This window comes from Phocoena sinus, chromosome 8 (assembly GCF_008692025.1).
Source record: "Phocoena sinus isolate mPhoSin1 chromosome 8, mPhoSin1.pri, whole genome shotgun sequence".
Classification (NCBI taxonomy): domain Eukaryota; kingdom Metazoa; phylum Chordata; class Mammalia; order Artiodactyla; family Phocoenidae; genus Phocoena; species Phocoena sinus.
In genome coordinates this window covers 58,462,581-58,473,151 of record NC_045770.1, presented here as the reverse complement: position 1 = coordinate 58,473,151, position 10,571 = coordinate 58,462,581, and the positions used below count along the sequence as shown (strand labels likewise).

The window sequence follows — 10,571 nt, the reverse complement described above, 5'->3', positions numbered from 1 at the left end:
CTTGAGTTTATATCAATCTCCTGGTGAGACACATATGTAAAAATTTAAGCTAGAATGAAGTAATAGAGTTGCAGGTACATTAAAATTCTATTTTACTTACAAGATCTGACAAGAAGAGTATATTATTGTCTATAGACTTCAGCGATCATATGTATATTTCATATTTCATCTAGCACTTTGATACTTAATACAATATAGGTGAATCTTAATTTCCTCCTCAAAGAGGGACAGGATTTAACTGCTAATTTGATGAGTTTTCTGTTTGCATTTTATTATAGCGAGAGCACAAGAGAAGAACCACTGTTGATGATAAGTAGTTTTACTATACTATACCAGACTGGAGCTCAGGGCACAAGTCTGAGCTGGAAATAGAAATTTTTGAGTCATCGGCTTACAGATGGCAGTTGTAGCCATGAAGATGAATGTAATCACTTAAGTAGGTGTAGGCTGAAAGGCCAGGACAGAACTCAGTGGAACAGCAATAGTTAAAGTAAGGCATGGGGACTTCCCTGGTGGCGCAGTGGTTAAGAATCCACCTGCCAATGCAGGGGACACGGGTTCGATCCCTGGTCCGGGAAGATCCCACATGTCATGGAGCAGCTAAGCCCGTGTGCCACAACTACTGAGCCTGCGCTCTAGAGCCCAGGAGCCACAACTACTGAGCCCGCATGCCACAACTACTGAAGCCCGCGTGCCTAGAGCTGGTGCTCCGCAGCAAGAGAAGCCACCATGATGAGAAGCCCGCACACCGCAGCGAAGAGTAGCCCCCACTCACCACAACTAGAGAAAGCCCGCACGCAGCAACAAAGACCCAATGCAGATATAAATAAATAAGTAAATAAATAAATAAATTTTAAGTAAGGCAGGGACTTCCCACGTCGTCCAGTGCCTAAGACTCCACGCTCTCAATGCAGGGGGTTGGGGTTCAATCCCTGGTCGGGGAAACAGATCCCTCATACCGTGACAAAGATCCCTCACGCGGCAAGGAAGATCCCGCGTGCCGCAACTAAGACCCGGTGCAACCAAATACATAAATAAATAAATAAATATTTTTTAAAATAATAAAGCCTGGCAGAGAAAGTAATCTGTGAAGAATTATCAAAAAGTTAGGAGAGAAAAAAAAAAAGTTAGGAGAGAAACCAGGAGAAAGTGATGGCCAGAAAGAAGGGAAGAAAAAGTTTCAAAAGGAAAGGTATGGTCAGTAGGGCCAAATGTATTCAGAGCAGTTAGGTAAGTTGTGGTCTGAAAATCATTCATTGAATCTGTTCTCAAAAGGTGAGTGACTGCAAATGGGCACAGGGCTCTTTTCAAGGCAATAGAAATGTTTTCAGATTTGATTGTGGTGATGATTGTACAATGTTGTAAATTTAATAAAAATCACTGAATTATAATTAAGCCACTTAAAATGAGTGACTTTATCATATGTAAATTATATTTCAATAAAATTTTCCTTTTTTAAAATGTCACTGTCCTGAGTCAAAGAAGTTTCAATGGAGAGAGGAGGAGAGAAGCCACACTTGGGTTTAAGAGGAAATGGGAGACTAAGAAATGGAGGGGAAAAAAAGAAATGGAGGCAAGAAGTGAAGACTCTTTCATCTAAGGAATTTTGTTCTGAAGAGAAGGAAAGAAAAAAGAAGGTAGCAAATAAAGAAGTGGGGCATACAAGGTCAAGAAAAGCAGGAAGATAGTGAGTTTAGTTTTACACATATTTCATTGAAGTAAGAATCCAATAGCTAGAGGTAGATAATTATTATTTATTGTTTTAGAAGTAGCAATTGCCATGCAACTTTCCACAGTAGGTGGACATAGGATTGAAGCTGGAAAGGGAACAATACACCTCCGATACAAGTCCCCTCTCTGGTCTCCAGGCAAAGTCCTTTTCCCATAATTACTGAGCTCAGAGAAGATCTGTAGTGCTTATTCATCTCTATTGGCTTCTAGGCATATAAACATCAACTGATCCTTTAGTATACTATATAGTGAAGAAAATCTCTCCACTCTCTCCATTCCAGTTCTTCATTATCAGGAAGTTTTTCCTTGTATTTAACTCAGATCTCTCTTTTAAAAATTGAGTGCTTTAAAACTCTTCATTTAAGAAAAATGTTGCATGCAGTTGTGCTTTCTGTTGTTAGTGTTTACAAGATCACCAGATATCCTAAAAAAATATTGGGTCACATCTCCAACCTCTCTAGCCTTGGTTTCTCTATCAGAATTAAATTAAATGATGTCTGTAAAGCATGTAGCATAGTGCCTGCACAGAGAAAGAACTCAATAAATAGTTATCATTTGGAGGGAAAGATGCAAAAAAAATGTCTATATAGAGATGTTACTCTTTTCCCCTTGGGATAACATCCCTTTTGTATTATTTGATAGAAAACTTAACATTAGTATCTGAACTATTAACCCATTTTACTTATAAACTCATAAATTAGAGAATGAAATTACTTACATTGCAAAACAATTCATCCATTGCAAAGGTGTCATAGGCTTCCTTTAAGTACCATCTTCTTAAGTGTTTGTTTAGAGTCATTAAATTCCATTAAATTCTTAACAGAAGGCAAACCCAAAAGTTCAAAGTATAACAAACTACTACTGATTAAATATCAATCACAAATTAAGATAAAGCAAGCTTGAAATTATAATGAAAAAAGAGCATTTAAGTGTCTAGGTTTCTAATTTTTCACTTTGCTGTATAGACAGTTAAAATATTGAACAGTCCTGTTCAATACCAGGTATTTATGCTTTGGTAGTAATGAACAGGCAAAAGTCATGCTAATTCCAAGACAGAGCTTTACTACAGGGGAGGGACTCTGTTCTTCAAATACAAATACCTGAAAGGGACCAATACTCAACATTCAAAGAAACAAACTACAGAGAGACTGACAGGCAGCTCTATATAGTAACATTACTATACATGTAGTTTTCGTTTGTTTACATGTAATTTCAGTGCTCTGCCTTATATCTTCCAATATTATAAATTCTTTGAGGACACACATTTTACCTTCGGTTTGACCTACAAAGCCTAGCCCAGTGTTTTACTCTAGGGGTGTTCAATAAAAACATATTAAGTTGAAATAATGAATGCATAATATTGGTGTATTAATTAGATTGGGTTGCCAGATAAAATACTGGATACCAAATTAAATTAGAATTTAAAATTCTATATTCAAATTTAACTGGGCATCCTTATTTTTGTTTGCTAAATCTTGCAACTCTAATTATAGTAACCTCTAGTAAGAAATCCGACCTTGCAGCCCCACAGACTGGCTAAGGGTTTCTTTCTTTAGCAGTGAGACTGCCCTAATCCAAAGTTTAGAACCAAGCAATCTCACATGCTCAACAGAAAGACTGAACTAGAAAACACATACTATAATTTTCTGATTTTTATAGAGGATAGAGTAAAATACTCACTATAATTCCTAGTTGCAGAAAATTTGGGAAGGAGCAAAGGAGATTATTATGCCTTTTATATGTTCTTGAGAAGAGATATGCTCTGCAGGTACAAAAATCATATTTAGATACACTTTTCTTTCAGTTCTGTTTATTTTTTTATTTTATTTTATTTTTTGCGGTACGCGGGCCTCTCACTGTTGTGGCCTCTCCCGTTGCAGAGCACAGGCTCCGGATGCGCACGCTCAGCGGCCATGGCTCACGGGCCCAGCCGCTCCGCGGCATGTGGGATCTTCCCGGACCAGGGCACGAACCCGTGTCCCCTGCATTGGCAGGCAGACTCTCAACCATTGCGCCACCAGGAAAGCCCAGGTCTGTTTATTTTTAAAGGCAATTCTGATAGAAGATTGGCTCAAGGGGTGGGAAGGTTTGTGGAAAGGTTTGAAAGAGAGAACATTATAATTGGCAATTTCTGGGACTTCCCTGGTGGTCAAGTGGGTAAGACTCCATGCTCCCAATACAGGGGACCTGGGTTCGATCCCTTGTCGGGAAACTAGATTCCACATGCATGCCGCAATTAAGTGTCCTCATGCTGCAACCAAAGAAGCCCGCAGGCCAGAACTAATAGCCTGTATGCCACAACTAAAGATCCTGCATGCTGCAAGGAAGATCCCGCGTGTTGCAGCTAAGACATTGTGCAGCCAAAATAAATAAATAATTTTTTTTTTTTTTTTTTTTTTTTTTTTTGCGGTACGCGGGCCTCTCACTGTTGTGGCCTCTCCCGTTGTGGAGCACAGGCTCCGGACGCGCAGACTCAGTGGCCAAGGCCCACGGGCCCAGCCGCTCCGCGGCATGTGGGATCTTCCCGGACCGGGGCACAAACCCATGTCCCCTGCATCGGCAGGCGTACTCTCAACCACTGCGCCACCAGGGAAGCCCAATAAAATGTTTTTAATTGGCAATTTCTTCACTTATAGAATTGACTGCTTAGTGAATGCAGCTTCTATTTTGGACAGATTCTTTTTATTTAATTTCCAAAAGTAAAAACTTTCATATTTTTTTTAAAGCACAACATAATATGGGCAGATGGAATTGGACCCTCTGGCTTTGGTGTGGTCATGTTTCTCCAGTATTATCTCAATGAGCAGGGAGACCGGATCTATTCACTGAAGAAGCTTGACCCTATGAGACAACAGACCTGCATGGCCCATCCTGCTCAGTTCTCCCAGGCGACAAATACTCTTCACACCATATTACCATCAAGGCATGCTTTAAGGTGCTCATGACCCAGCAATTGCACCCCGTCCTCTGAGGATCTCTTAAAATTTCAGGTCTCTTCTGCTGTCTGCTCGCCCTCAAGAGACTTTCTGAATCCAAGCTCTTCAATCTGTGAGCCTTGAAGCTTTCCTACGACCCTTGCTCTTTGGAATCCAGTCTCATGATTGCCTTGGATCATGCTTGTTGTGAGGCAATCATGGTAGCATCCCCTTTAAAGGGAAGACGTTTGAATCTTCTTATACTTTGAATCACTGCCAGGTTATTAAAATGATTTGAAGAAAAAAAAACATAATATGACCCCACCAACATTACCACCTACTCCAATTAGCACAGGGTCTAAAAATCTTCCTATCCTTGTGATTTCTAATTGCTCTCTATCCCAAACCGTATAGTCTTGAAGGAAAAAAAATATGCTACTTAAAGATATCCAGAAATGAATGTGATGGGGAAGCATTGGCACTACATATACGCCACATTTCATCTTGACTTGGACACATGCTGGAAGGACTAGCCTCGTTCAAGCCTTAATAGAGAGCACCATGTAAGTCTCAGAGAAAGAGAAATTCATAATATTTACTTTACAAATTAATGAACAAAATAAGAATAAAGATGGTAACAGACCTAAAGTTCTCTGTAGATATTTGTTGAATAAAATGATTTTAAACTTCAGACATATGTGCCCAATTTTTTTTTAAGTCAAATTTTGCAAGGGCATTTCTATTAATGTACACTGGTAGAAAAAAATTTTAAGTGAAATTGACATTTTGGCTCTTAGCCTGAACAGGGAGCCCTTCATGTAACTCAGCCAGTAAAGATTTAGATTTCTAAAATCTTGGTATCCCAGGCCATGAATTAAAGACCCGTTCTATAAACTTTATGTCCTGAAGTAAGCCAGGGGCCTGCTTGTTGATCCTGCTTATTTATGTTAAATAAATAAATAAAATAAAAATTGGAAAATAACAAGTTTTTGTGAGGATATAGAGAAATTGGAACCCTTATCCATTCTAAAAAAATTTTTATTTATTTTTTGGCTGCATTAGGTCTTTGTTGCTGTGTGCAGGCTTTCTCTAGTTGCAGCGAGTGGGAGCCATTCTTCGTTGTGGTAAGCAGGCTTCTCGTTGCGGTGGCTTCTCTTGTTGCAGAGCAGGGCTCTAGGTGCTCGGGCTTCAGTAGTTGTGGCACGCGGGCTCACTACTTGTGGCACAGGGGCTTAGTTGCTCAGAAGCATGTGGGATCTTCCTGGACCAGGGATTGAACTCATGCCCGTGCACTGGCAGGCGGATTCTTAACCACTGCACCACCATGGAAGTCCCCCCTTAACTGTTTTTGATGGGAGTGTAAAATGGTACAGCTGCTGTGGAAAACAGTATGACAGGTTAAAAGTTAAAACAAAAAGTTAAAACATAGAATTACCATATGACCCAACAATCCTACTCCTAAGTATATACTCAAAAGAACTGAAAACAGGGAATCAAACAAAATACTTGTACAGGAGTTTTCATAGCAGCATTATTTGCAATAGCCAAAAGGTAGAAACAACCCAAGTGTCCATCAGCTAGCTAATAAATGCAAAAACAAATTGTGATATAACCATACAATGGAATTTTATTCCGCCATAAAATGGAATGAAGTACTGATACATGCTACAATATGGATGAAACTTGAAAACATTATACTGAGGAAGTAAGTCAGACATAAAAGGACAAATATTGCATGATTCCACTTATGGGAATTATCTAGTAAAGGCAAATTCAAAGAGACTACCAGGGGCTGGTGAAATGGGGTAATGGGGAGTTATTACCAAATGGTAGAGTTTCTATTTTAGGTGATAAAAAATTTTGGAAACAGATAATGGTGACAGTTGCACTACACTCTGAATGTAATTAATGCCGCTTAAAAATGATTAAGAAGGATTTGCAACAACATGGCTGGAGCTAGAGGGTATTATGCTTAGTGAAATAAATCAAATACTGTGTTTTCACTTATATGTGGAAACTAAAACATAAGCAAATGAATATAACAAGAAACAGAAACAGACACAGATATAGAGAACAAACTAGTGGTCACCGTTGTGGAGAGGGGTGGGGGAGGGACAAGATAGGTTAAGGGGATTAAGAGACACGAAGTAGAAGATATAAAATGAATAAGATAAAAGCATCTAATGTAGAGCCAATGTTATAACATTAAACGAAGAATAATCTATAAAAATATATAATTACTACATTGTAAACCTGAAACCAATATAACCCTGTAAATCAACTACAGTAAAATAAAAAAATAAAAATGATTAAAATGGAAGTGTTCCGTACATACACTTCAGCGTGCGCGCGCACGTGCACACACGCACACACAAACAAAAACCTGGGCCTAAGACTTGTGGAGTAGGGTGGCTCTAAATTCCAGAACAGTCCACATATATGACTGTTGGGCCAATGGTAATTAATAGTATCACCTTAGGCTTTCAAATCTGTGCCAGTTTTAACAATAAATTATATGGTCACCCTGCCTCTAAGGATCTGATTTTAAGTGGTTCTGAGATCCTAACCACAGGGCATTAGGACCTTGGAAAGATTTTGTGATAACATCTCCTTTTGAAAACTAAAACCCGCAGGCCTCCTGGGAACTGGAGGCAGTGAAGGAAACCTCTGCACTTCACACGAACGCCCTGCTACCAACTGGCAAACAGTCCTTTCCTCTGGGTCCTGATAACCCGAGACTAAAGAGAAACACTGGGAGGATAAAAGCGGAGGCCAAAGAGCAAAGTGCTCCCCCAGCCCGTCTCGGTCCCGCCACACTCAGTATGGCTGCTCCTGTCGGAAGTGGGGGAGGGATGCACCACCTCTCGTACGCCCCAGAGGGGCGGGCACTAGGAGCCAAATGAGCTTCAGCGGACCAATGGGGAAAGGCAAGGGGCGGGAACTCGCCAGGGGCGTGGGCCAGAGGGCCGCCGGCTCATCTTGGGTGAGACGGGCCTTGCTCGCATATTGTGATTGCCACGTTATTCCCAGTTCTTGTGGCTGGATTTTGCCCTGTCGTGTGCTACCGTCAGCGCTTCCGGGTTGAACTCGAACTGAGCTGATCAGCCCTCACCCTATCCAGTGCTTGTCCCTCCCCTTCAAAGCCAGCCCTTGTCAATGCCCAGCTGGCCCCTCCCTCGCCGTTGAGATGACTCATCTCTGTATCCCAACAATAAATTGGCGGCGCCAGGTGTGGCCTAACACGTTTGAACTTAAAACATTTTTTTTTCTGATTATAAAAATATATGCATAATTTAGGAAATGTGGGAAAGCATAATGAAAATAAAAATGCTGATATCCCACCGGCCATAAATAATCATGACTGATTTTTGTCATTCTTCCTTTTTTTTTCCTGTGTATCTATTTTAACACAATTGGGGTAATGCTATGTAAAGTCATGTATTCTTTGTTACAAAGTAAGTATTTTTCTTCGTCATTTTAATTGAATATATAATATAAAGTATTCCATGGATGAACGTGCCATAATTTTTGTATTTCTCCAATGGGCAATTAAATACTTGGAGATTTAAGTGAATAGCAGGTTAGGGGTGGGGCAGGTAGAGAAGGAGAGACAGCTAAGAACTGGCTACTCCACAACTTGATCTTCCCTTTGTAAAGTTGTTCCACAAGAATTACAAGATTTTAGAGCCTTTAGACACTTTACAGTCTTAGGATTCTAGAGTATTACACTCTTGAGAAACTCAGAATCATAATATCTTGGGGTGGTAAGGATCTCTGAAGAAACAAAACCAAACTTTCACCAAACGTAGGAGTATCTAATAATCAGAGCCTTCTCAAAAGTACCCTTTTCGGACTTCCCTGGTGGCGCAGTGGTTAAGAATCCACCTGCCAATGCAGGGAACACGGATTCGATCCCTGGTCCGGCAAGATCCCACATGTTGCAGAGCAACCAAACCCCTGCGCCACAACTACTGAGCCTGTGCTCGAGAACCTGCGAGCCACAACTACTGAAGTCCTCATGTCTAGAGCCCGGGCTCCACAACAAGAGAAGCCGCTGCAATGAGAAGCCCTTGTACTGCATCGAAGAGTAGCCCCCACTCGCCACAACTAGAGAAAGGCTGCATGCAGCAACGAAGACCCAATGCAGCCAAATAAATAAACACATACATTAAAAAAAAAAAAAAAGTTGGGTCCTTTACATTTAAGATGTCACCTCTTACTAGATGTACTCAATCTTTCTCCTGTGTTAAAATGGCTGTAACAACGCTTCACAGCCTGGTCAAGAAATATGTTAGGTCTTCCAGCCCCAACTTCTGGTAGGAGCTTTCTTAGTTATCTAAATGTTGTCTTGCACTACAGTTTCTAATTAGGCAGATAAGCAGGATAGAGAAGGGGGAGTTTTCCATGATTTTATTCACTTATTTATTTACTTGACAGGAGAGAAATAAGTTTTGATCTGTTTTGTTCCCTCCCATGGGACTTTCCATGGGAGTAAAGGGACTGACTGCTCAGGGGGCCTGTAATAATGATAAATTGGCCTGAATGTGGGTCTCCAAGTAACAATGATCAAATGAGATAATGTTGAGAGGTAGAGGCTGGATGAAAAGAGCATTGGGCTAGGAGGCTAAAACCTGAGTCCACTTTCTAGCGGTGTGATGTTGAGCAAGTCACTTCAATCTTCTGAGTCTTAATTTCCTCATCTTGCGATGAGGATGTAAGTCCCTCTGTACTTTCTTTATAAGATTGTGGTGAAGAATATTTGAGAAAATGTCTGTGAAGGTGTTTCAGGAAAAAGAAAGCACTGTGTTGCTGTTATTATTAGATGGCATAAACATTTTTTAAAGAAAGTTTTGAAACTTTTGAAGAATCATAATCCAGAAAAATTGGGGGAGAAGATATGGCAAAGGTCAAGTGGCATAGTAACTCCCCTAGGCCTATATGACTGTGCATGTAGGGGAGTCCTTCATGAGGTCAGTGACCACTTCTTACTTCATGACAGCATTATCAACAAAGGGTGACTTCTGTTTTACTCAGAAGAATTTACCTCTTTGGCTTGGAAGGAACAGGGTTACCTCAAGTGATTTAGGGTGGAGATTTGTTGAGCATTTCATGGTAGGGATACACTTGCTGGAGGACCCTGAAATGCTGAGCAGTCCAGTCTCAGGAAGAGTTGGAATTCAGGAAGAGAGGGTGGTTCTAGATTTGAGAAGGGGCTAGGGCCCACAATAGAGTAGGAAGGTCCTCTTAGCCAGACTTGAAGAATAATCTGTTCACTTGGATTGAGTTTTAGTTTCCTCATCTATAAAGTGGAAAGAATAATGAACTGCCTATGTATGGCAGAATAATGGAATCCAAGACCATTAAAGATGGAGGGCCTTCAGAATTGTATATACATATAATGGATTAAAAGGGAGCTGTTCTAATTAAAGAAGAAGGCAGGAGTTTTGGAGGGTAGCCCTATCTACTTGGCCTTTCCCTTGATCTTAGAGCTCCTAGGGTATCATCCTTATTGTACAGTTTTGGATATTGAAGTCTGGAGAGAAGTGACTTGCTCGGGGTCACATAAGGGTAGTGCTGGGACTTGAAAATAGGTTTCTTGAACCCCAGCATGATTTTCTTTCCCTGAATATAAGCTGCTTCCTAAAACATGATAAGAGTATATATAAAAGGCTGAGATTGACAGGAATAAAAGTATTAAGACTCCAAAGGATAAATGGGTAACCAGCAATTCGCAAAGGAAATAAAATTATATAACAAAGCATGGGAAAGGTTCAATCATACTAACAACAGAAAATGAAAACTATGCAATTTATACTCTATCAAATTTGAAAAGATTTTTGATATGAAATTTTTTACTTAACAAAATTTGGAAAGTTTTCAAATATATTAATATTCAGTGTTTCTGGAGGTGTGGTAAAACAGGAA

The 10,571-nt window shown here is 40.2% G+C and overlaps 1 pseudogene; it reads left to right on the top strand.

Annotated features, from left to right (window-relative positions):
• Positions 1-4,508: 4,508 nt before the first annotated feature.
• LOC116757439 lies at positions 4,509-4,702 on the top strand (annotated as a pseudogene).
• Positions 4,703-10,571: the final 5,869 nt, after the last annotated feature.